Genomic DNA, 27,201 nt, shown 5'->3' on the forward strand with positions numbered 1-27,201 from the left:
ACCACAAACTACAAGAGTCAGAGCTAACAGCTTCACCCCACAATACCTCAACTTTCTCAAACTACAGAATAGGAGAAAAATATCGTACCACCTCTGGGATCTTGAAACTTCAGGCTGCATCACGAGTATCTGTAGACCTCAAAAGCTAAATCCTCAAATGCAAACGGACCACAGGACAGCGAGCATCACCCCCTACACACCTGCCAGGTGGAAGCTTTTCTAAGCTAGACGGTCACACAGAAAGCAGCCATGTGTACACATCAGCAAGTTTCCTAAGTTTACAAGTTCTGTTGTTCAAATCTTCAATAAAATTCTCAGTCTATTAAGTATCATAAAAGAGACATTATTTCATAGAAGAGTAAAATTATCACAGTAACCACAGCAGTATGCTGACAAAGATGTTTTTGATGTAAAAGATGTTTTAGAATACATTACCAGGACAAACATCTGGACCCATGGTCACCAGACATTGGGCAAACAGAGCTCAGGTACAGACTCCTGGTGAGGCAGCCTGGGCAACCTGAGTGACCCCAGTAGGGGCCTAAAAATAAAAGTGACCACAAGACACACAGCGCAATACTGAGTTGCATGACTACGCAGGCATTTCAGGGTTAAGTCAAGGTGCTCAGGTTCCTACTGGGCCACCAAGCCATTCAGCACCAGTGCTGGTCTCATTTGCAGGCAAAGAGTGACACAACTACCTCTTCACGGAACACTCCCAGGCAAGGCCCACTTAATAAGGAGGTCCTTCTGCAGGGTCAAACAAACCTCAGAATGCACCGTGGTGCTGAACGGTCTTTAAAACTTGCTTGTATTTACAGTCACTCAACCGCAGATTGAACATAGTCGGGAGGAAAAAAAATGTAACAATAAAAAATACAGTATAACAAAACTAGTATAAATGTATTTACATAGCACTTACATTAGGTATTAAAAGTAACCTAGAAATGATTTACAGTCTGGAAGGATGTGTCCTTTATAGGTAAATACTACGGTATTTTATGTAAGAAACTTGAGCATACTCAGACTTTGGTTTTGACGGTGGGGGCAAGGGTGATCCTGGTAACAATCCCAGCAGAGACCTATGGACAATACACAGAAGTCTCAGACACGAGGCCCGGCGCAGTCACGCCTGTAATCCCAGCATTTTGGGAGGCCAAGGTGGGCAGATCACCTGAGCTCAGGAGTTCACCAGCCTGTCCAACATGGTGAAACTCTGTCTCTACTAAATATACAAAAATTAGCCGGGCATTGTGGCGCATGTCTGTAGTCTCAGCTACTTGGGAGGCTGAGGCAGCAGAATCACTTGAACTGGGGAGGTGGAGGTTGTAGTGAGCTGAGATTGCACCACGGCACTTCTGCCTGGGTGACTGAGACTCAGTCTTAAAAAAAAAAAAAAAAAAAAAAAATTAAAAATCTCAGACACAAGGCTTACATAAAGCAAGCATTCAATAAATGTTGACTGTAAATTAGATTTTCTTTCCTATTAAACATCACTCATAGGTGACAATGACTCAGTCTTAAAAAAAAAAAAAAAAAAAAAAATTAAAAATCTCAGACACAAGGCTTACATAAAGCAAGCATTCAATAAATGTTGACTGTAAATTAGATTTTCTTTCCTATTAAACATCACTCATAGGTGACAATGAGTGATATTTAATCACTACTAACAACTATTTTCATATCTAAATACAAATTTAAGGAAATAAATGTGTAATACTCCCTGGACTCTCTCCTCTTTTAAGACCTAATTTTAACTGCACTTTTGGAGAGCAATTTCAACAGCTGTAAGACTTGATTTCATGGTATCTTACTTAAAATGGAAAACCTGGGTGTGAGCTTAGCTCACAATAATCCCCTTTCTCTGAACACAGCCCCTCCTACTCACTGAGGTGGGTTCCACTAAATGAACTAGTGAATTAGCCCTCGTGCAGACACTTAACTCTAATAGTATGTGATTTTCCCACCACCCGCATTTGGATTTGAAACAGGTGGTCAGGGCCAGGCACAGTGGCTCATGTTTGTAATCCCAGCACTTTGGGAGGCCAAGGTGGTTGGATAACCTGAGGTCAGGAGTTTGAGACCAGCCTGGCCAACATGACAAAATTCCGTCTCTGCTAAAAGCACAAAAAAAGAAAAATTAGCCAGGCGTGGTGGCACACACCTGTAATCCCAGGTACTTGGAGACTGAGGCAGGAGAATTGCTTGAACCCAGGAGGTGGAGGCTACAGTGAGCAGAGATCACACCACTGTACTCCAGCTTGGGTGACAGAGTGAGACACTGTATATTAAAAAAAAAAAAAAAAAAAAAAAAGTCAGGCACAGTGTGTCCCTGGAACTAAAGAACATAAATCCAGGGGCTGTGCATCAGCCACCTTCTCCACACACCCAGAAGCAGAGAAAGCAAATCTCTACAGACATGGATGGGACCAATGTACCAAGAGGAGCAGAAATGAAAAACAGCGAGGGTTAGACTGCCTCACTGACTTGGTTCCTGAGAACCTGCCAGACACTGAGTTCTTAAAAGGACTCCATATCCTTATTACACCTATCCACTTTTTGCCCTTATTTGCTTGAATTTTTATGACTTTCGATTAAGAGTCTTAAGTAAACTACTGTCAGAAATTCATTATAGGAAATATTTGAGATTTTCAGTATATTTTCCACATCTGTGAAGACTTAGAAATGAAAATGTTGACAACAAGGAATTAGAAAATTACACTACAGTAATTCAATAAAATACAACTATTTATATACTATGCAGTTTACAAAACTAGGAAAACTATTTCTGTTTTATGATTACTGCTACGTAAAATATGTCAAAAAAAAAAAGCAATACAGGAAAATAAAAACAGATGTGAGTGGGGGTATGGAGCTGTCGGTTACTGACGCCATTTTAATATCTTGTGTTATTAAACTAGGAAGAAAAATCTAATTGCCAAAAACTAGAAATAACCCAAATGTCCACCACTGGTAGATTTTTTTTTCTAATTGTGGTACATTCATAAGACGAAATACCACTCCACAACAGAAAGGTACACCACTGACACACAAACCACACAAATGTATCTCAAACACATATGCTAAGCAAAAGATGTCACACACAAAAGGCTCCGCACTGTACAACTACATTTATATAATATTCTGGAAAGGCAAATCTAAGGGAACGGGACTGGTGTTTGCCTACGAATGGGCAAAGACTGAAAGGGACACAAGGAAATTTTGAAATAAAGAAAATCTGTTTCGTTGACTGTGGTTGGTGGTTGCACAGCTATATGTGTTTGTCAAAATTCACTGTACTATACACCCAAAAACTGCAAATTTTGCTATATGTAAATTATATCTCAATAAACCAGACTTAAAAATAAAGAGGAGGGCAGGTGTGGTGCCTCACGCCTATAATTTCAGCACTTTGGAGGGAGGAGGCAGGCAGATCGCTGGAGCCCAGGGGTTCGAGATCAGCCTGAGCAAAATGGTGAAACCCTATCTCTACAAAAAAATACAAAAATTAGCCAGGTGTGGTGGTGGGTGCCTGTAGTCCCAGCTACTTGGGAGGGTGAAGTGGGAGGATAGTTTGGGCCCCGGAGCAGGAGGCTGCAGTGAGCTGAGACTGCACCACCGCACTCCAGCCGGGGTGGCCAAGTAAGACCCTATCTCCAAAAACATACAAAAATAAAAACAAAGAAGACACTGAGCTCAGACACCAAACCAAAGCTACTGAGGCACCTGTAAGGTGTCTGTTTTATAATACTGGACAACATTCATTCATCAAATGTACTGACTGCCCATCTTACGCTGAATGCTCTGCTATGAGCTAGTACAGAGTAAACGAAATAGACAAAAAAATAGACACAACTACATAAACAAACTACAGGTCACACAGAAAAGCATGGATGCTCTGATTGCTATTATGGGAGAAGTCAGGGAAGGCCTCTGTGAACAAGTCACACAAGCTTAGACCCCAGGAACAAGTAGTAGGTAAGAAGGCAGAGATTGGAAAGGTTTCTAAATGTGTCATTACAGCAGTAGTTAATAGCAACTCAACTGTTTCAACACGTGAAGCATGGTTACAGTTTACTAGTTTGCTACGATAAGGATTAGGGCCTCCTACATAAAAAGCCCTAGTAAATGAAGGTCTTTTTTTTTTTTTTTTTGAGATGGAGGCTCGCTCTGTCGCCCAGGCTGGAGTGCAGTGGCCGGATCTCAGCTCACTGCAAGCTCCGCCTCCCGGGTTCACGCCATTCTCCTGCCTCAGCCTCCCAAGTAGCTGGGACTACAGGTGCCCGCCACCCCGCCCGGCTAGTTTTTTGTATTTTTTTTAGTAGAGACGGGGTTTCACCGTGTTAGCCAGGATGGTCTCAATCTCCTGACCTCGTGATCTGCCCGTCTCGGCCTCCCAAAGTGCTGGGATTACAGGCTTGAGCCACCGCGCCTGGCCAAATGAAGGTCTTAAAACAGTCTACAAACAGTGACCAGGAGACGTAATGATGTGTTTTGGATTTCAGGGACCGTCAAGGAGCAGGTTCCTCCAATCCTTCTCAATATTTCAAAAATGATCAACATATGTATGTATTTCCCTGAAAGGAGGTTGCCTGTGGGTAAGCTAAAACCCACGTTCTGGTGTTTAAAAGATTGTTGTATTTGTTCTTACTTCTGGCTGAATTTGCCATGATTTATTTAACAAGGTTTCCTGAAGCTTGTCAACGTTTCTAAAAGATAATTACACTCACTCATTCTCTCTCTCACCCAAAAACTGGACAAAATGGTCCCGGTTTGACAAAACAAAAACCTCTTCACAGCTTGAGGAAGGCCCCCTTCACCTGGCTTCAGAGGCCCTACTCTCTCTTGGTTTTCCTCCTGAACGCACAGACTTCCCTTTGGCAAATGCTTCCGAGAGATGATTCTTTGATCAACCTCCAGCGTTGGAGGGGGGCGGGGGCAGGGCCCAGCCCCTCATTCCTTCTCTTCCTTCACTCACTCTTGTTTCAAATATGCTCTGATAACAATTCCCACAAGCCCATCTCTGGCACTGATCTTTCCCCAAAGCTCCAGGGTGGACTTCTCAACTGTCAACGTCACGTCTCCATTTACACGTTTACCAGGAATCTCTGACACGGGTTGGATGTGGGTCCCCTCCAAATCTCATGTTGAAATGTGATCCCCAGTGGCAGAGGTGGGGCCTGGTGGGAGGTGACTGGGTTATGGGGGCGGATCCCTCATGAGAGGCCTGGGGCTGGCCACAAGAGGGAGTCAGTTCTTGCAACATGTGGTTGTTGAAAAGCACGTGGCAGCTGACTCTGGGCACACTTCCTATGGCTTAGGCCTGCTCCGCAAGGGACAGCCGTAAAAAAAAGTGTGGTACCTCCCCTGTCCCCTTGCTCCTGCTCTCACCATGTGACATGCCAGGCCCCTGCTGCCTTCTGCCATGATTGGAAGCTGCCTGAGGCCTCATCAGAAACACATGCCAGCAACATGCTTCCTGTACAGCCTGCACAACCAATTAATCCTCTTTCTTATATACATTGCCCAACCTTAGGTGTTTCATTCTAGCAATGCAAGAACAGTCTGATACAATCTCAAGCTTCAAGTCTAAAAGGGAACTCTGGGCTTCCAGACCCCTGCCCATTTCCTTCTTGTACCAGTGTTCCTGGTTTTCAATAAAAGACACCATGAATGTACCTCGAGCCAAAAACCCAGGAGTCAGCAATAAGCTGCCTCTTTCCCTCTGTCCCCAATAGCAACTCCAATAGGCACTGCCTTCAAAATACATTTCAAACGCAACCACTCCTCCCCTTCACCATTATCCCTGGCCCAAGCCACCACTCTCTCTCTCTCTGGGACTACTACTAGACAAATCGTGAGGCCCTGCCTCCTTACAATATATTCTCAAAACAGTAACCAGAGTCATCCTTCTGAATTGCACTCAGTTCCTGCCATCCCTCGGTCCAAGCCTTCTTGTATCACACCTAATACAAAAAAGGGACCCAGTGGCCTAAAACAAAAATTAGCAACAGACTAACCTTTCTGCAAAAGGTGACATGAGGCAGCATCAAAGGCAAGGGAGTGCTCACTGCCACCACAAATCAGATGACACAGCCTACACGTCACAGTCAATCCTGAGGGCCTGTGGAAGAATCTCTGAAAATCAATGACATTTCATTCCTAAATCAATAGGTGTTCAAACAGAATTATCTTCTCTTACCTAATCAGGTCTCCACACTTACCCTGAAGACTTCAAGGGATAAGAGTGCTCCTGGTTTTTGACCACTGATTATTTACTTGCACAACTACTCAAGGGATCTGATTCCACCTAAAATAGAACCAAGGAGTCTCGAAAAGAAATACTATGTTTCAAATATCTTACAGCCAATCAGCAAACAGCTACCATTCTGAAAAGATTGTCTCAATTTCCAATTCAAGTTTCTTCTAGCCCATATGACTTCAACATACAATCTGGACCATATTGTATCCAAAGAGTTATTACTCAGAATGTGAAATAATCCTCCCCTAAATTTCAAGTTAAAATGTGTAGTCTTTGTTTAAATGGCCTGTTGTCTGCAAGTTTTGAAACAAGGCTTCACTTTGTGTTCAAAGGCAGTATAAGGAAACAAGACAAGTTACTGTTTCAACTCCTCTGACAGTGATTCACATTAAACACAAGAGTTTCTTACAAATTCGAATTATCCAGAAATATATCCCGGTAAGCCTGGCCTCATAAAAAGACTGACTTCAATATTTACTTTCATTTCTAAAATTTTTTCAATCAACCACTAAGACTTCTACCTCCCCCTACACAAGCCAAGAAGAAATGCTGGCTCTTCCCTGCACGGGCCACACCTGTCTTTAGCCAGCACCCCTTTCCCACTCGACGGCCTCCTGCCCCCCTCATGTGATCAACTTCTGGCATCAGGAAGGCAGCGGTGGCTCTGTGCCATGAGGTCCCTCTTTGTAGGCTGTGGCTATTTTTAGACTGGCAGCCCCTCTGATTCCTAACTTGGCCCTAGATAATCATGAGGCAGCCTTTAGAGAGCAACCCGTCAGAAGCCAGGCAGGTCCCCGTGGGATTAGCAACACTCCACTGCTAACACAGCAAGTCTCAGGTCCTAAGTCCTACAAAGGCCCTCCAAGGACAGCCCCCTCTAACCTGATGGCCCTCGGTCGGCCAGACCCAAGGCTGGGCTCCCATTTCAAATGGGCATGTCTGTGGTTTTATCGGGCCAACAAATCAAAGCTGACACAGATCCACTACTCATACGTGGATGTGAGCCAGGAAATTTAAAACAACTCACTGATGGGATTTTTTTATTCCCTTAAATGTTGTGTCCATTCATAACACTGAGATTTCAGATGTGTGTAACAGCTTTGGGAAAAGGTATTGATAAAAATATTCAAAGAAAATGTTAGTCACCTTTCAAAAAAAGCACAGCATACCAAGACGATGTAGTAAGTTAAACATTCCCTTGTGCTATTTATAAACATAACCATATACTATATCATTTCTAATTGAAAAAGGTCTACCAGAAACACTATATACACCCGATGCTAAAACTATATATTATCTTCTGCTACGCCTCTACAAAAGAAGGCTATAATAACTTGAATTTTAAGAACTACACATTCAAGATAAATATTGGATTGGTTTTTCCATCTCACTATTAAAATGAAGCATAAGACCCTCAAATTACGTTTAAATGTTTTAACAGTGAAGTTTTATGGCAGAGTACATCAAAAATTCAGAGAAAATACATTTATGTATTTCATATCACACCTTTCCTCCAAGGCCATCATGACATCAAAATTGATCCCTTTTCTTTATCCCTAACTTGGATTTTGTAAAGAACTGTAACATCTTTTCTGAACCCGCAAGTCTATGGTGTAAAAAATGTTTGATTCCCAGGTTTCTACTGGTAACATTAAATGAAGACCTTATGAAACGTGGCCAGGCGTGGTGGCTCACGCCTATAATCCTAGCACTTTGGGAGACAGAGGTGGGTGGATCACCTGAGGTCAGGAGGTCGAGACCAGCCTGGCCAACATGGTGAAACCCGTCTCTAATAAAAATACAAAAATTGGCCTGGCGTGGTGGCTCAAGCCTGTAATCCCAGCACTTTGGGAGGCCGAGGCCAGTGGATCACTTGAGGCCAAGAGATCGAGACCATCCTGGCTAACACAGTGAAACCCCGTCTCCACTAAAAAATACAAAAAACTAGCCAGGCGAGGTGGCGGGCGCCTGTAGTCCCAGCTACTCGGGAGGCTGAGGCAGGAGAATGGCATGAACCCGGGAGGCAGAGCTTGCAGTGAGCCGAGATCCGGCCACTGCACTCCAGCCTGGGCGACAGAGCGAGACTCCGTCTCAAAAAAAAAAAAAAAAAAAAAAAAAAAAAAATACAAAAATTAGCCAGGCGTGGTGATGGGCACCTGTAATTCCAGCTATTCAGGAGGCTGAGGCAGGAGAATTGCTTAAGCCTGGGAGGCGGAGTTTGCAGTGAGCCAAGATTGTGCCATTGCACTCCAACCTGGGCAAAAAGAGTGAAACTGTCTCAAAAACAAAACAAAACACACAAACAAACAAAAACACCCTTAAGAACACAATAAGGATAACATGTTGGCCGTTGTATTTCAGAAGGCAACCTGGCTTGACTCTGAGCTACAGCTCCAAGAAACATAGAAGATTCACTCACTGGTCCTGGCTCTGACAATAACCACCTGCCTAGTGGAGTCTCCGGCTGTGAAGGTGAGTGAGGTGTTCTCTCCATTCTATCCATTCTGGAGTTGGAATTTTCCAGAGACTGCTAAAGGTGGCGGTGTGCCAGGAAAACAAAGGAATACAACAGGGACCAGCCAAGTTCCCTCTCTTATCCTCACAAGCAGAACAAAGTCTCAGCGCTCCAGGACTGGCCACTTTTTGACTTTCTTAGATGGGAGTGTAGGAAGAGGGAGCATACCAGGCCTCAGACTCTGTCCTCACTAGACATGGAGGAGGAGATGATGTAATTTTTTTTTAAATAAAAAGATACGGAATGTGCATGCTGTTGTGCTATGAGAAGAATGTGGAAATTCACAAGTTGGACATTGTTTAGCTTTGTATTCCTAGGGCTAATGTGTTCAGCTCAGCCTGAGGCTCCATGAAGATGGTCCTTGAGTCTGACTTCCAAGGGTCTGACAGGCTATTGGTGACGGCCTTTACAATCACTGGTATCTGAAGCTCAAGCAAGACAGACACCAACTAAGTGCCCCCAGCAGTAATTTCTCAACAAACAATTCAGTAACAGTCAGACTCCATCCTTAACGGCAATCTGAGGCTCTGCTGTGGTCAACAAATGCCAGTGACCGAGGCCCGGACCACCACTCCGATTCCCACAGACCTGTGGGCCCCGGTGACAAGAAGGTCACTCAGAGCTTAAAGGCAGAGATGAACACAATGAAGATTTCCACTGAAAGATGGGAGAGAAATGTTCTACCCACGCTCACCCAATTGAGATTTGTGGAATTCAACAGCCCCCAAATGTTTTAAAAGCAAATAGTTCAGTATCCACTCATGCCTTTCTCCAGGCGATTTCAACTCTGTATAAAGTATTTAATCATAAGGTAAATAAAATAACATCTCTCCTTTTGATACTAACTTCCTATAGCTTAGCTGTTTTAGGCAAAATGGCAGTGTGATTTAACTGAATCCACAGTTACAGTTGAGAACACTCCTATTCCCTGCTGTGACATCGATGTAAGATGTTTTAGTTGGCAATCTAAACCCTGCTAATTTTCTTACAACTGTTTTGTTTTTGTTTTTGTTTTCTGAGATGGAGTTTCACTCTTGTTGCCCAGGCCAGAGTGCAATGTCCCCATCTCAGCTCACTGCAACCTCCACCTCCCAGATTGAAGTGGTTCTCCAGCATCAGCCTCCCAGGTAGCTGGGATTACAGGCGCGCGCTACCATGCCCGGCTAATTTTGTATTTTTAGTAGAGATGAAGTTTCACCATGTAGACCCGGCTGGTTTCCAACTCCTGATCTCAGGTGATCTGCCCGCCTCAGCCTCCCAAAGTGCTGAGATTACAGGCATGAGCCACCATATTAGAGACTTTTAAGAATGAAATGATCCCTGTGTGATTTTTACTATATTCAGAGTTCCAACTGGCTACAAAAAGAGGAATGTATACAATAGCAAGCAGAACAGTCTCAGAGAAGTTCCATGGCTACAGAATGGGGGCACTTCTCACACCACTCTGTCAGCTTCCTTATCCCCGCTATCGAGTGACCTTTTTACAACAAGAAGAACTTTTTCTTTTGACATAGAGTCTTGCTCTATCACTCAGGCTGGAGTACAGTGGCGCAATCTTGGCTCACTGCAACCTCTGCCTCCCACCTTCGAGAGATTCTCGGGCCTTGGCGGCCTGAGTAGTTGGGATTGTAAGTCTGCACCACCATGCCCGGCTAATTTTTGTATTTTTTGTAGAAATGGAGTTTCACCATGTTGGCTAGGCTGGTCTTGAACTCCTGGCCTCAAGTGATCCACCTGCCTCGGCCTCCCAAAGTGCTGGGATTACAGGTGTGATCCTCTGCACCCCACCTATAACAAGAACTTTTATTCATGCAACAAACATTCCTATGTCCTCTATCACACACCAGCTTCTTTGCTAGATGATGGGGACACAACGCTCAATAAGATGGTCCCAGCCTTCAAAGAGCCTCCAAAGAGCCTACAAGTTCAGCCAGGAAGACAAACACGGACAAGGAAATAATTACAGAAACTGCAAAGATAGAAGCGACTGGAGGCTAAAGGGACCCAGAGAATAGGCTCCATTGTTACAGATATGGAGAAAACAGTGAAGTGTCACTTCCAGAAGAAGATAAAGCTTGAGCTGAGACGAAGGCATAGGCAGGGAAACACTTCTCTGCCTTTCAGATTTTATGGACCCAGGACATTCCCACTCCAAACCTCTGCAGAGACAGCATGGGGATGTCAGCTTTAATTTCGCCATGAAGGGCACTTCAGACAAAATTTGTACTACTGCCAACCCATTATAAAAGGACATTTTTTTAACACAAAAAGTGAAGGGGGTACAAAACTGCAGCATAAAGAACATTCCTTTAGTTTAAGTAATAAACATATAGCCTTATGAAAATCTTGGTACATTGTATTTTTATTCCATCTCACCATGTCCAAGTCAACATTCTGTCACCAGGCACCCCCGGGTCACAGATGCACATTTGGAACCTCTGATGTAGATGAGAAAGGCAGTGGTGAGATCTGGAGGGCAGTTTCTCACCTCTGCAAAGATCAAAGCAACACACCAGGAGAGAAAGAAAGACACCAAGGGAAGTACTGAGAGGGCCGGATCAGCAAAGGCCTAAGGCCAGGTACGGTGGGTCATGCCTGTAATCCCAGCACTTCGGGAGGCCGAGGCAAAATAATCTGTTGAACCCAGTTTAAGACCAGCCTGGGCAACACAGTGCAACCCTGTCCCTAAAAAATTTAAAAATTAGTCAGCCATGGGGGCACATACCCGTAGTCCCGGCTACACAGGATGCTGACGCCAGAGGATCACTAGAGCCCAGGAGTTACAGGCTGCGGTGAGCCACCATCATGCCAATGCACTCCAGCCTGGGTGACAGAGCGAGACCCCATCTCTGGAAAACACAAACAAACAAGAAAAAGGCGGCCTAGAACACATCCAGGAAGGGTCAGTCTATTCTGACCCTTCTTGCAATGGAAGCCACATCAGAGCCCACATTCACCAACACACACACGAGCCTGGGACAGAGGCACCCCAAGATCAACCCCGATGAGCTGCTTCCGTTGAGGCCAGAGAGGTCTGGAAGGCAGTGCCTGGCACCAGACAGCCCTCACCCCATGCTAAAAGCTCCTCCAGGACCCAGGCACCATCTCAGATAAAAGCTCTTCAAGGACCCAGGCACCATCTCAGAAGTGGGTGTGCCACTGAGGAAGGAGGAAATCCATCCTTCGGAGGAGAGAAGAGCCTCAGATAGGAAGCGTGAACTGACCACACTTAACATCCTCAAGTGGATATTTATCTGCAAGCGACTGTTTGAAACCAAAAAACAATGAGTTATCTTCAGGTTGCTACATTATATGTTCCCTACAAGTAAGGGGAAATGAGGATGTGGGGGGCAGTTGGGTTATAAAGAAATAAAGTTCCATTTGGGGTCACAATGTGTAAGTGTCCCATCTGCTTCTGTAGTTGAGAGACTGGTTGGGGCTGGAAGAAGTGGACCCACCCGAGCTGTATGAAGGAGCTGGGTTCCACGTTTACTATTAAGAGTTAAGGAGCTATGTTAATCAACATTTAACAGACTGCAGGAGCAGAGCTTTATCACAAAAGAATTTCGCTCAGGTCACAGCACATCAGTCCTTTGGATCCCTTACGAACTCATCCACCTCAAACCAGCACATACTGTTTTGTATCATGGCTATACATTTCAGAAAGAAAATAAAAGTAGAATTTTTTTAAAAAGACTCTTTCCTAGTACACTTGACAAGCATTGTAGAGTGAGGCTGACCTCATTGCTGAAAAGCGATCGGAAGCTTCTGGACATCAGAAGGGCTGGTGAGAGAAAGCACTGTGTAAACACAGTGTTTGGCACATCCAAGGACTGACAAAGAGGGGCCACCACTCCCCGACACCCTGTCAATTCCACTGCTCCACTCCAGGCCAGCACAGTGTGTGAGGCCAGGATGAGGAACAGCCCACAGCCTCCACCATGGGTAAAGATAATGACATCAGTGCACAGCTCTTCAAAGTCCACAATGTTCCCACAGTCGTTCTCCCAGTAGACAGTCCCATGGGACAGACAGGTCACATGACAGTCACATTCCCCCATCCCTCCTCCTTTCAGATGCTAAACCTGATCTTTCCAGAAGGTGAGTACCTTGCTCAAAACAGAGTTAATAAATAGCAGCAATGGACCGTAAACTCTACTCCAATGTGTACTCTTGATCTGTTTCCACCCTCCTTCTCACAATAATCAAACCACCTAAACACCTGCTGGGTCTGAACAGCTATCGACCTATATATGGACCCTATAGCCACCTGACATGGGGAGCATACTTTTATCAAGGAGCTCCCAAACTGAACCAGGAACCGGGTTACCTGTTACAAGCCAAAAACATTCTTGCCTCATTTTCATCATGGATAAAAACGGATTTAACAATCCATCTCATCGGGCTGTTTTACAGTTACATAAAATTTTTGAGACTTTCTAACACACAATTGCACGTTGCTACTGTTATGTCAAGAACCTTGTAAAACAAGCCTTATTATCATCCTCACTTTTCTGACAACCAAAGCTCAATAGCTTATTCATCCAGTCAAGAAGACTTTCTAGCCCGGCGCGGTGGCTCACGCCTGTAATCCCAGCACTTTGGGAGGCCGAGGCGGAGGATCACATGAGGTCAGGAGTTCAAGACCAGCCTGGTCAACATGGTGAAAGCCCATCATTACAAGAATACAAAAAATTAGCTGGGCTTAGTGGCGGGTGCCTGTAATCCCAGCTACTCAGGAGGCTGAGCCAGGAGAATGGCTTGAACCCGGGAGGCGGAGGTTGCAGTGAGCCAAGATCGTGCCACTGCACTCCAGCCTGGGCAACAAGAGCAAAACTCCATCTCAAAAAAAAAAAAAAAAGGCTTTCTGTGTGGGTGATGGACACATTCTGTACCTTGATTGGTGTGATGGTTACACCGATGTGTATTTGTCAAAACTCATATAATTGCACACAAGTCAGGTGCACTGCATTTTATGATACTTAATTTTATCTCAAAAACTGTTTCAAAGATCACGTGGTAGTGAACAGCAGTGTGCATTCTGAAACATATTTATGAATTCTTATTGGAATCTACAGATTTTTTTCCACATTCTTTTTCTGTAATCTGCTTGCCAACTAATCCTTCCTACCCAACTGAAACCCTTAAATGTTAACGACAGCTACTAGTTACCATTTTTGTCTCTTTACTCAGAATATCATCTTTTACTGTTACATGCTGAACATACTCATCTAGACCCTTCTACTGAAGTAGGTCTCTGGCCACAACCCAGTAGGGTACAACAGCCACACACTAAACAACTACCTTGAAAAGCAGGTCAGGAAGGAGCATGTGCCAGTTGCCTGCAGTCCTAACCCAACGGACTTCTGAGACTCTCAACTATATTTCTCAATCTAAGTCAACATTCCTTCAACAATGTATTGAATAAAAATAAAAACCACAATTCTAAATACTCCTCCCAGAGGAAGAAACAAAATAAAGTCCTTGCTCTCTTAGATATCACATCATACTGTAGATGATTTTCAAAATTCCATCAGAAAGTAACCTTTTTCATGAAAATCAGTAAACAAGAGGCAAAACAGTAAGTTTCAGGATAGTACTGGGCCCAAAGTATTTACTTTTACACAATGAGCTGTTTGTACAGAAGTAAATAATTAAAACCACCATCTACACCCAGAGCTTATCAAAGGCATTCTCAAGGATTGTACAGTTATGCTAAAGAAATGATTTGATGTACAGACCGTGCATGCTTTTAGTTGTCTGTTTTGTTTGTTTGTTTTTTGAGACAGAGTTTCGCTCTTGTTGCCCAGGCTGGAGTGCAATGGCGCGATCTTGGCTCACTGCAACCTCCGCCTCCCAGATTCAAGCAATTCTCCTGCCTCGGCCTCCTGAGTAGCTGGGATTACAGGAATGAGCCACCACACCCCGCTAATTCTGTATTGTTAGTAGAGACAGGGTTTCTCCATGTTCGTCAGGTTGGTCTCCAACTCCCAACCTCAGGTGATCCACCCGCCTAGGCCTCCCAAAGTGCTGGGATTACAGGTGTCAGCCACTGCACCTGGCTGCTTTTGGATTTTAAATTATATGCAGTTAGTTTTTTTTTAATACCTAAAAGGTAGCACAGGTTGTTTGAGGTACGTGGCGGGTAGATCGCATGGGCAGGGCAGAGTTTACAGCTGAAATATAAAATCTTTACCCCAAAGTGTTAAATGACCATGAACATTTCCTTGTTTAGAAACTTCAGAGTTGTCATCCCCCTCCAAAGTCCACTTGGTGAAAAGGAAATAATTTTCCATTTGAATCACGCCAACACCAAATGGAAAATGTCTTTATGTGTGTGTAGTTACGCAAGTTGGCACCTCACCTTATACCTCCCAACCTTTATTAAACATCGACTTCCTGCACCCTTTTCTTGAAAATGATTACCTATGTTAGGCTTTCTGCTGGGCAGTAAGAGTTCTTTAACAGAAGGTGATTGTATATACACATGTAACTCACAGCAGCAGCCCACGGAGAGCCAACCTCCAAACACGGCCTACTTGTACAGTCCCAACCCTATATACTCCTTAGAAGACAATTTGGAAATAGAGAACTGATGACTTTTAGGGCTAAAAATCTTGACTAATATTCAGCCGAAACTGTGGTTTTGTGAGGGCATTCATCCCTTCCCAGTTCTGACACTGGCCTCACCTCCTACTTCCATTTCCATCTGGGATTACCTCCATTTCCTCCACTAATTACCTGCCTCTCTGTCGCTTACAATAAGGAAACAGAATTCAAGATTTCTACTTTTAAAAAAAGTTTCCACTGGACACGGTGACTCACACCTGTAATCCCAGCACTTTGGGAGGTCGAGGCAGGTGAATCATCACAAGATCAGGAAATCAAGGTCATCCTGGCTAATACGGTGAAACCCTGCCTCTACTAATAATATAAAAAATTAGCCAGACATGACGGCACATGCCTATAGTCCCAGCTACTTGGTAGGCTGAGGTAGGAGGACTGCTTGAACCCGAGAGGTGGAGGGTGCAGTGAGCCGAGATCGCGCCATTGCACTCCAGCCTGGGTGACAGAGCAAGACTCCGTCTCAAAAAAAAAAAGTTTCAGGAAAAAAAATATTAGTTTCTATCCAGCATTTAAGACTTCAGACTGCTAATCTATAAGATGAGATACAAAAAAATCTAAACATTCAAATGATTGTTTCTACAGAGTTCTATTAGGACTTATTGAAAAAGGCAATCTGAAAGCTATAAAGTCCTATGTAAGTGGAATACATGATTGTAATGATCTCTAACTGTCAATTTGTCACTTGTGCTACTAATCTTAATGGTTTACAACATTTAACATTCGGTTGTATGTTCTGTGATGAGAAAATGGGAAAATAAACCGTAATTCTCAGCTATGCCATTTGAAATTTTACATATCAAAACTACTGCATGGCTTGGCCCGGCACGGTGGCTCACTCCTGTAATCCTAGCACTTTGGGAGGCCAAGGCAGGTGGATCACTTGAGGTCAGGAGTTCAAGACCAGCGTGGCCTACATGGTGAAACCCCATCTCTACTAAAAATACAAAAATTAGCCGGGCATGGTGGCAGGCACCTGTAATCCCAGCTACCCAGGAGGCTGAGGCAGGAGAACTGCTTGAATCCGGAGGTGGAGGTTGCAGTGAGCCAGATCGCACCACTGCGCTCCAACCTGGGTGACAGAGCAAACTATCGAGGGGGTGGGGGGAACTGCTGCATGACTTTTATCCCATTTCAGCACCAATGTATAGAAAAACCTGGCAACAGAAACCTATTACTTCCAGTCGCATTAAAACTAGTCAAATAACAATATCATATTGGGCGTGGAAAATGGACTGGTACAAGTCCAGTCCCAGTTCCATAACTTACTCTCCATAAGATAAAACATTTATCCAAATAGTTGTGGTCCCCACTCTCCTTCAGTATAAAAGAGAGCACTCATGACGTGCTCTGCCCAACCACAGGGCCATTGTGATCAGTTCTTAATATATTTAGAATGTGCTTGCTACAAACATAGGGAATTAATTTTTCACTATGCTTAAGAGATGAAAATACAGAATTGCTTTTATATTTAAATACTGTATATTAATAGTAACATTTTACAACTGAAACTCTAAAACACAAATACTCTGGACTATGTTACAGGTGAAAAATTGGAACAGGGAACGTTAGTACTGTAATATCCACAAGTGCAAGATAAGCTCAAAGTGATGACTCACTCGTTTTTTGACTGTGCTGATTGATAACAAATGGGCAACATAATTTACAGACTTTACCAAAGATAAAAGTATCTGCTTTAATTTTTTGAAAATACAGTTCAAATGGAGTATCAGCAGCCCACTAGACTTAAACTTTCAAGAAAAACAAGAGGTGACAAAGCTGCAGTCTGAGAATAAACAATCTCCAATGTTTGGTACAAATTCATTCTTCCTAAGGAAGAAGGAAAGTTATCAGCCTCCTGAGCCTAGAATTTAATTCCCAACAGACAGCACCAGCAGATCCAAGCAACACCTCCACCAAGGCTAAGCTGCAGAAACTAAATGAAACACCTATCTATGAATCAAAAGATTTAAAACTAGAGACAAAGGATGGTTATTAGCACCAACTCATCATCTTCTATATACCTGGCACCTGTATCAGAATAACCCCAGGAGACAAGGTACTACCACTCCTACCTCCAAGTGTCCTGATGAGCCAACTAGGGAGCAAAGGTAATGAAATTTCACCCAAGGTCACATGGTTAATAGGAAAATCTCAGACATGAACCCAATTTTGCCTGTTAAGTCTGTGCACTCTCTATGACATTATTGCACCAAATGTTCTTGATACCCATAACACTTTTCCAATGCTATAATAAAGTACGTCCCCAGGGTATCATAATGGATGTCATGGTGGGCAAAATCTAGCTAAACGGTAAAATATCTCTATTATTCCAAATTCAATAAAAACAGGAGGAAGGAGAGAAGAAAAGCAGTCCCTAGCACTGAAGGATGGAAGGCTACTCATTCAAGATCAAAACAACTGATACTATATAAGGAGAAAATCATTTTCATTTGATTATATATCTACAAGGTTATACATTTTTAAATGTTCAGCTTAATAAGCTATAACCAGCACTTTCCAACAAAATAGTCTTATCTGCAATATAAAATGGTTTAGGTTTCCTCATAGAAACAGAAATGTAGGATTTTTCTTATCCCCTTTTTCATTGACTGACCCTACTCTTTCAAATTCAAATTAAGAGTAAGTAAACCCCTCTGCACAGGTGCCATTAAAAACACTATAAAGCAACATAACAAGGCTGGGCACGGAGGCTCACGCCTGTAATCCCAGCACTTTGGGAGGCTGAGGTGGGCAGATTGCTTGAGGCCAGGAGATCGCCACCAGCCTGGTCAACATGGGGAAATCCTGTCTCTACCAAAAATACAAAAATCATCCGGGCACAGTGGCACACACCTATAGTCCCAGGTACTCAAAAGGCTGTGGCATGAGAATCGCTTAAATCCGGGAGGCGGAGATTGCAGTGAGCCGAGATTACACCACTGCCCTCCAGCCTGTGACAGAGCAAGACTCTGTCTCAAAAAAAAAAAAAAAATCAGAAAGCAAAACAATTTTTTTAACATTAAACAGAAAATACTTCTTCAGAGCATTAAATCAAGTTCAATAACCAGCAAGTCTAGTGAACTATTGAAAAGTTTTACATAAATGCAAAACTACTCTGAAACACAAATCTTATTAGATGTAATGAGAAAGAACAATCCTAGCCTGAAAAGTTATCTGAATTCCTCTTTAAGTTGTACATACAAATTTCTCTAAACAGAAAACAGCCCAAGTCCCTAGTCAAGAGAAATTGTCAACTTGTGATCGTCTGCACGAATAGAGAATGTAATAAATCAGGAGTGGAATCAATTACATACACGTATTAGTACACGGGTATGCCAGATGTTCTGAAACTGACTCTTCATAATAAAACAGTAACTCACAAGGAACAGGAAACTTGGCACCTTCCGGCTCTGATGCTCTGCTCCCAAAGCCATGGCCTTTCAGTCGGACACAAGACTGAGGGTGAGCTACCTTCCCTCTGCTTGCTGAGTATGAAACACTGGATGAGGGGGTGAGGGCAAGAGGAGATGGCAAGGAGCAAGGCAGAGAAAAGCAGTAAGGAAATAAATACGTGTGGCTTAAAAGACCTTCCAGTAGCTGTGACTATCTGAAAAAATAATTTCAAATTCCCGTGCCGTCAGAGCTCGAGATGATTTATTCCAGACCACATCTGGGAGAAATAATTATAAAAGTAAAAATGTACCTGACATCTGAAGATTTAGACCCTATCCTTAAGAAGCTTACAAGATGTAGCAAAAAGATACTGGAAAAGGTAACTAAAGATTCTCACTGAGAGAAATTAAGAGACGCCAAAGAGTTCTGTGCTAAGTATTTTCCTTCTCAATCCTTTTGATGAGAAGGAAAAGGGTAAGCATGATTAAGGATAAGGATGTTTTATACAACCAAGAATGTTAACAGAGCCTATGTGACCAAACTTTGGTCAAGACAGCAGGTGGAATTTTCAATGCAGGGCCCAATGTTAACAACCTGGGAGAATATTTCAAGCAACACGAATACTTACTAACATTTCCCAAAGTGTACTTTTCACAATGATTGGGGTTTCTCTGACTCCTCCAAGAAAAGAGGTCAAATTCTTTTTTTTGTCTTCTACCTCAGTGTTTGGCCCATAGAAAGTGTTCAAAAACGGCTGAGGCTGATGAAAACCAAACACAGACTGGGCACAGAGGCTCACGTCTGTAGTCCCAGCACTTTGGGAGGCCAATGAGGGTGGATTACCTGAGGTCAGGAGTTCGAGACCAGCCTGACCAACATGGTGAAACCTTGTCTCTGCTAAAAATACAAAATTAGACGGGCATGGTGGCACATGCCTGTATCCCCAGCTACTCAGGAGGCTGAGGCAGGAGAATCACTTGACCCAGAAAGCAGAGATTGCAGTGAGCCAAGATCGTGCCACTGCACTCTAGCCTGGGCAAGAAGAGCAAAAGTCCGTGTCAAAAAAAAAAAAGATAAAAGAAAAAAGAAAATCAAATATAATATTCTAACAGCAAGGATTTTTACTCATGCTTTTTATCATTTCACATGAAAATATAAGCCTAACCATACACTATGTATAAATGACTTTGTTCTGTATGTGGGGCCTAGACTGGGGATCTAATAAAACAAGTGAATTTTTCTTGGTAGGTAGGTCCTGGCATGGCTCAGCCCTTTTAAATCCATTTCTCGTTCTCCAATATCCCTCCACCCGATCCTGACCGCCGGCAAGAAGGACTTCTGCAATCCTCACTTCAGTTAAAGCCTATTGGGTTAGGGTCACAGTAATAAGCAAAGACGGTTCAATTCTGTAATTTGACTATCAATGAAATCATTACAGTGTAGCAGTTTACTGTATAACAAGAAATAAGATTTTAATAGTGCAAGGTGATTTAATCAGAATTCTGGGAAATATGACTCAACCACCTTGACATAGGGGTCACGGGAAGGGGGGTAGGTCTATGTTTCAATGTCATCTCAGAAACTGCTCATATCTGTGCTGGGTTCTATTTTTGTTCCATAAAGCTAGCCAAGCGAACTATGTTTTAAGAGGACATGCAGTTTCAACTTCGTATCATTCACTGCTAACACTCATTCAAAAATCTACAAAATGAACATAAAGGAAAATAAATCTCTAATTTGTCACTGAACACTGCTGAACACCTCACATGAACTGCTTATCTGAAATAAGGTGAAGAAATATTGATTCTTTTCATCCACATTGGTAAAGTGTAAATAATGCTTGAGTTAAATATTACCATGTTTCCCATGTACAAAAAGCACAAAAGATAAGCTAACTATCCAACAGTCAAGACTTACTGAACACTGTCACAAACATTATTTACACAAGAATGTATGTTATGCCTCTTCTTCCTACTCTTCTGATAAGTATGAGTCTTTCTCAAGATTCCCTTCTCAATGTCGTTTTAGGACACAAAATCTCCTTCAATGTTTTAGTTAACAGAAGATCAGAATAATTATATTTGATTAGTCCTCAAATTTAAATACTAATTTTCTTCTGCATGAAGCTTAAGATACAATTTACTTATAAGGTACACATTTCTGCATTTAAAAGAATAAGGTCATTTAATGGTTTAAAAACCTCTTCCAATACGTCTTACCTGAAAGACTGATCTGTTCCTAGTCTGTTCTTCCCTTTAGCTGTGTTCACACTGTCCTACCAATAAAGCTTCTAGGTTAGAATCAGGGTAAAATGTGTGGTTTTTCTTACTTTTATTCATGTAACTAATGTGTATAAAAGAATACTCTTTTTTCTTTTTAGACAGAGTCTCACTCTGTCACCCAGGCTGGAGGGCAGTGGTGTGATCTCGGCTCATTGCAACCTCCGCCTCCCTGGCTCAAGTGATTCTCCTGCCTCAGTCTCCCACGTAGCTGGGATATAGGCATGCCCACCACCAAACCGGCTACTTTTGTATTTTTAATAGAGATGGGGTTTCACCACGTTAGCCAAGCTGGTCTCAAACTCCTGACCTCAGGTGATCCACTTGTCTTGGCCTCCCAAATTGCTGCGATTAGAAGTGTGAGCTACTGAGCCAGGCCCAAGAACATTCTTTTTTTTTTTTGAGAGGGTCTCACTCTGTTGGCCAGGCTGGAAGGCAGTGGTGTGATTTCGGCTCACTGCAACCTCCGCCTCCTGGGTTCAAGCAATTTTCCTGCCTTGGCCTCCCCAGTGGCTGGGATTACAGGCACCTGCGACCACACCCAGCTAATTTTTTGTATTAGTAGTAAAGATGGGGTTTCGTCACGTTGGCTAGGGTAGTCTAGAACTCCTGACCTCAAGTGATCCGCCCAGCTTGGCCTCCCAAAGTGCTGGGATTACAGGCATGAGCCACCGTGCCCAGCCCCGAGAACATACTTAATTTAGATATGGGTCTGCTAGCAAGGCTTAAATGTAGTTCATTTTAAAAGAAATGAACATACTCTTCAGTATGGAGCTTAAAGTCTAAGGAAAATCTACGAGCTTGTCAAGCCTCCCTTTCCACTCCACACAACCTCACTGAAATGTGAAATCAGTGCAATTTCAGGGCAAACTCCGCTCCCAGGAGGTGCGGCCTGCTTGCAACCCTTTGCCCTTCCCAGCTAGTCCGAGAAACTCAGGACCTGCACTTCATCTTCTTTCACTGCTCAAAAAGATTCTAATCAACGCCACTCCAAAAGTAAACATGTTTCCTCACGAGAAACTTTAAGTGACCTTAAGATTATCTTTACTTAATTTTACAATTTCAAAATTAAAGTTTCTAGGTTAGAATGAAAAAATCCAACTAGTGTGCAGACAAGAACATTCTTAATTTAGACAGGGGCCTGCTAGCAAGATTTAAATGCAGTTTACCTTTGAATAAATACAATTTTATTACTTTACAATATACAGCTTGAAGTCTAAGCTTTAATGAACCAAGTTATTTTGTAATCAAGATTTATATGCAAATACGTACTTCTGAAGTACTTGAAAGCTATTTACTTAAGGGAAGCACTTCCAAGTTCGACCTTGTTTACACTCTAAATTTGTTCAGAAAACCCACCCTTTCTTCCTTGATTGTGCAACATTTATATATCAGGGCAATCACCAGTTGCCAATCTGCTTATAGTGTATGAAAATGAAGTTTTATCCTGTGTATCCACATGGCAAAGAGCCCCCAAATTTGTCATCTCCAAAATGGAAGTCTTTTTTACCATCTAAGGCCGAATGAACATGAAAAAGTCATGCATTAATGTCATCATGGAAAACTGCCCCAGATCCAAGAGTAATTTCAAAGATTACTGAGGGATTTTCTCTAAGAAAACAAATAAATAACCATCATCAGGGCAATCATCTACAGAACTTGGTTTAGAAATAAATTTTGAGGCCGGACTTTTAGGCCGGACACAGTGGCTCACACTCGTAATCCCAGCACTTTGGGAGGCTGAGGTAGGCAATCACCTGAGGTCAGGAGTTCGAGACCAGCGTGGCCAACATGGTGAAACCCTGTCTCTACTAAAAATACAAAAATTAGCCAGGCATGGTGGCGCACACATGCAATCCCAGCTACTCAGGAGGCTGAGGCAGGAGAATCGCTTGAACCTGGGAGGTGGAAGTTGCAGTGAGCCGAGATCACACCACTGTATTCCAACCTGGGTGACAGAGTGAGACTCCATCTCAATTAAAAAAAAAAAGAAAGAAAGAAATTTTTAGGTTGGGGGCAGTCGCTCATGCCTATAATCCTAGCACTACGGGAGGCTGAAGTGGGAGGATTTGCTTGAGCCCAGCAATTCAACTCCAGCCTGGGCAACATGACAAAACTTTGTCTCTACAAAAAAAAATACAAAAATTAGCCAGGCATGATGGCACATACTTGTAGTCCCAGATGCTCAGGAGGCAGAGGTGGGAGGATCACTTGAGCCTGGGATGTGAAGGCTGCAGTAAGCTATGATCATATTGTACTCCAGTCTGGGTGACAGAGCAATATTCTGTCTCAAAAAATAAAATAAAATAAAATAAAATAAAATAATAAAATAAAATAAGACGGGCGGATCACGAGGTCAGGAGATCGAGATCATCCTGGCTAACGCGGTGAAACCCTGTCTCTACTAAAAAAAAATACAAAAAGCTAGCTGGGAGAGATGGCAGGCGCCTGTAGTCCCAGCTACTTGGGAGGCTGAGGCAGGAGAGTGGTGTAAACCAGGGAGGCGGAGCTTGCAGTGAGCTGAGATCCCGCCACTGCACTCCAGCCTAGGAGAAAGAGCGAGACTCCATCTCCAGGAAAAAAAAAAAAAAAAAGAAGATATTACAAGTCAAACTCAACTCCTGGTTATACTGGACCATCCTAAACCAGGTATAGAGACTTCCTGGTCAGAGTAGGCTTTTTGGGGCCAGATTTCAAGCTAGCTGAGTTCATACCATCCCATCTAGTCCTTCATTTCCTGCGGGGTGGGATCACTCATCCTCCTTCTCAAGAGGCCACAGTCACCACTGTACCCGCTGCTAAGTGGTCGCCTCCCTCCGGGGCCTGCCTTCCTCCAGAGAAAGTCTGAGGCCATTTTTAAGTGCCCCTAAGCACTTAAAAATGTGCTTAAAATGTGGAGTTTAAAACTCCACTTTAAAATGTGGAGTTCACTAAGCTGAACTCCAATTTCATCCTTATGGCTCACACACGGTCCTATTGCTTACTCTTATGCTGTAAGCTTGGGGAATAAAAGGGACTCAGGCTCTGATGGAGAACACACTTCTTTCAGTGAGGCCTTTCACGGTGTATTTAAGCTTTCACAACACAGAGAAAGAACTCAACTTTGAGAAATCAGGAAGTTGTGTTCCCCCCCCCTCAAATAAATAGTTTGCTGAGTAGCAGTATTGGAAATTAATCCAGGAAATTTTTTAACTACACATACAGGACATTTGTCTGGACATCAACACAAGACTCATCATCAACAAGTCCGTATGAAACCATAATAATGACTATAAAAAGAAGAATCTGGCAAAATGATACTACAAATAGATTACTGAAAATAAATGGAGTGTGAGCCTACTTCGTATAATCACAGAATAACAGATCTGAAAACATTCAATCTTTGGGATTTAAAACTTTCTGCTCTGATTTCAAAGGATGCTGTTCCTAATAGTATACACCAAGCCCAATGGTTTCTCATCAACAAATGCAATTAGTTTTGCAACAGTCTCTACTCCAAGATACCGAAGTTCTTGTAATGAATTTCAAAAGATTCTAATTCAGAATTTGGGGAATTTTTTTTTTTTTGAGACGGAGTTTTGACCTGTCACCCAGGCTGGAGTGCACTGGACTGATTTTGGCTCACGGCACCCTCCGCCTTCCAGGTTCAAGCAATTCTCCTGCCTCAGCCTCCCAAGTAACTGAGATTACAGGTGCACACCACCACACCCAGTTAAGTTTTTCTGTCTTTAGTAGAGACGGGGTTTCACCATGTTGCCCAGGCTGATCTCGAACCCCTGACCTTGTGATCCACCCGCCTCGGCCTCCCAAAGTGCTGGGATTAGAGGTCTAAACCACCGCACCTGGCTGGAAATTTTTTTTAAAATCTTCTACCAGTCACACATAGTTCTGAAGCTAAGATTTAGAAGTGTTAAAAATTCTGTTTTGAGAAAGTCAACACATTTATCAACATTAAAGAAACTTGTGTATGTCAAAAACACTGTAAATATATAAAGCAAAGATAAAAAGGGAAAAGTATTTGCAATATGAATGGCAAAGATTTACTATCAATCCATAAAAGGTTCTTATGAATTAATGGAAAAAAACTAATATCCCAGGAGAAAAATCTGGCACTATGTTAAATTTCAAAATGGAAAACAACTAGATTTCTTTGGTGTTCAAATCATCTGTAATCAAACAAAGTTCAAATATAGAGAAAGCACTGTTCACCTATAAAACTGGGAAGATTTTTTTTTTTTTTCCTTTTAAGGATGATTCTCCATGATGACAAGAATATGGTAACACCAGTATTCTCAGAGTGCTGGTGGGAACATAATTTGGTTAAACATTTTTTGGAAAGCAAGTGATCAATATGTATGAGATCGTCCAACTAACAACTGTATTTCAAAGGCTCTAAGGATATTAACCTTGCACATAAAGTTTTGAGAAGGTATTTGTTGCAAAAGTATATTTAGTAATAGTAAGTGGAAATAAATGAAAAACAGTTTGATACATCTATGTAATGTAATATTAAGTAACCACTAAGATTTTTGAAGATTTAATGACATGGAAAATTTTTCATGATATATTAAGCAGCAAAAAACCTAGCATGCAATGGGATATTTAGGTAAACTATATAACTGTAAAAAAGTATTTTCTACATATTAACAAGTATTTTCTGAAATATTAACTGTGATTATCTTTGATGAAATTGCTTAACTCACTTTTCTCAATCTACCTATTTTTATACAGCAAGCACGGATTACTTTTGAAATCATAAACAGGGTTAACAGACCAGGGCTATTAACTAACAGGCTTTTTAAATGCTTGAGTCTAATAACTGCAGGTTAGTTTCCAAAAATTATAAGATATTTATCTAGAATTTTATAACCCTATTATACTCCAAAATGTAACCTTGACTTACTGACATATAATTAAAAGGTTTTGTTCCAAGCATGATTTTCTACCAAGCAGATCTACCAAGAACTATTTTCTCTTCATAAACCTTATTTTAAAAAGAATAGGTGAAAAAACTTGGTGCAAACTACATAAATAACTACATATTATTTTAAACTAAATTCCACTTCTAAGGATTTTAGTTTTGGTTTTAAGGATAAGCATGTAGTTCTAATGTTTTCTTTGTATAGCTTTCTTAATGGAATATACTGCCTAAGAAGAAAAAATCTGTAACAGCACTTTCTACACTGTAAAGCACTGTACTAACAGGACGTCATCCTTTTAATTTCAATTGTCCATTTCCTGCCCTAATCATCTCTGAAAAAGAAATTTGTCTACAGAATTGCAAGTATGTTTATACAATTCCTTTTAAAGTTATCCATGCACTGTTATCTTCTATATAGCCTCCTTAAAGAGGTCACTGATTCCCAGGAAGCAATGACTCTTTTTTTTAATCCCCTCCCCTCCTGCATTCCCTCCCTTCCTCCTGAAATCCACTCGTAACCCCCCCACTCCCACCCTCCAGCCCCAGTGCTGTGATTTAGTGATGATTGACTTCCAATCACCTGCACCTGGTAAAACTTGAAAGCTTTCACCCACCGTTTTGCCTAAGACTTTGGTTTCATTGAAACAAACAAAACACACTGGATTTCCTTAGAACACTATTTAAAATAAACAGTCTTTAACAGAGTATGTGTAACTACGCAGGCTAAATGAAGAATTAACCTCTTCCTTCCTAGGCCCAAATCACTCCAAGTCAAAATCAACAAACAATTTGGTAGAAAGGAGTACGTCTTCAAAAAAGAAGAAGGTTCGTCAGTAAACACCTAAGTCTACTAAGTACTACAGAGTAGTCAATAAGGTCACCTTAATTAAGAGTGGATTTTTCTAGAGCGTGAAAAGTGCAAACGAGCTGCAGAAAGTAGGGAGGCGCGGCGAGGGGTCTTGGGACCTGCAGCAACCCCATTCCACCCGCTTTCTCGGCCCCGCTTGCTTCCGCTGAGAAGGGACCCAGCGAGAAGGCTGGGACCGTCGGGCCCGGGTGGGCGGCGTAAGGAGTCCACTGTCAAGCTCCTCGGTCACTTTCAAGGTGACAGCAACGAGATCCGCATCCGTCCCTTCCGCAGGCTCTGCGCTGGCCCACGTGAGACCCGCCTCCGCTCCGCCGGCGCTGCCACCCCCTTCCCCCC

General features: G+C 42.5%; 1 protein-coding gene across 2 annotated transcripts in view; it reads right to left on the reverse strand.

Moving 5' to 3' along the window:
- Positions 1–27,195, reverse strand: part of MTUS1 (microtubule associated tumor suppressor 1) — a 170,597-nt gene extending 143,402 nt beyond the window's left edge. For both annotated transcript variants that reach the window (XM_011979596.1, XM_011979594.1), the window contains exon 1: positions 26,879–27,195. The gene's annotated coding sequence lies outside the window, so the exon portion shown is untranslated. The remainder of the gene's footprint in view (positions 1–26,878) is intronic.
- Positions 27,196–27,201: the final 6 nt, after the last annotated feature.

Source organism: Mandrillus leucophaeus, unplaced genomic scaffold (assembly GCF_000951045.1).
Source record: "Mandrillus leucophaeus isolate KB7577 unplaced genomic scaffold, Mleu.le_1.0 Scaffold204, whole genome shotgun sequence".
Classification (NCBI taxonomy): Eukaryota; Metazoa; Chordata; class Mammalia; order Primates; family Cercopithecidae; genus Mandrillus; species Mandrillus leucophaeus.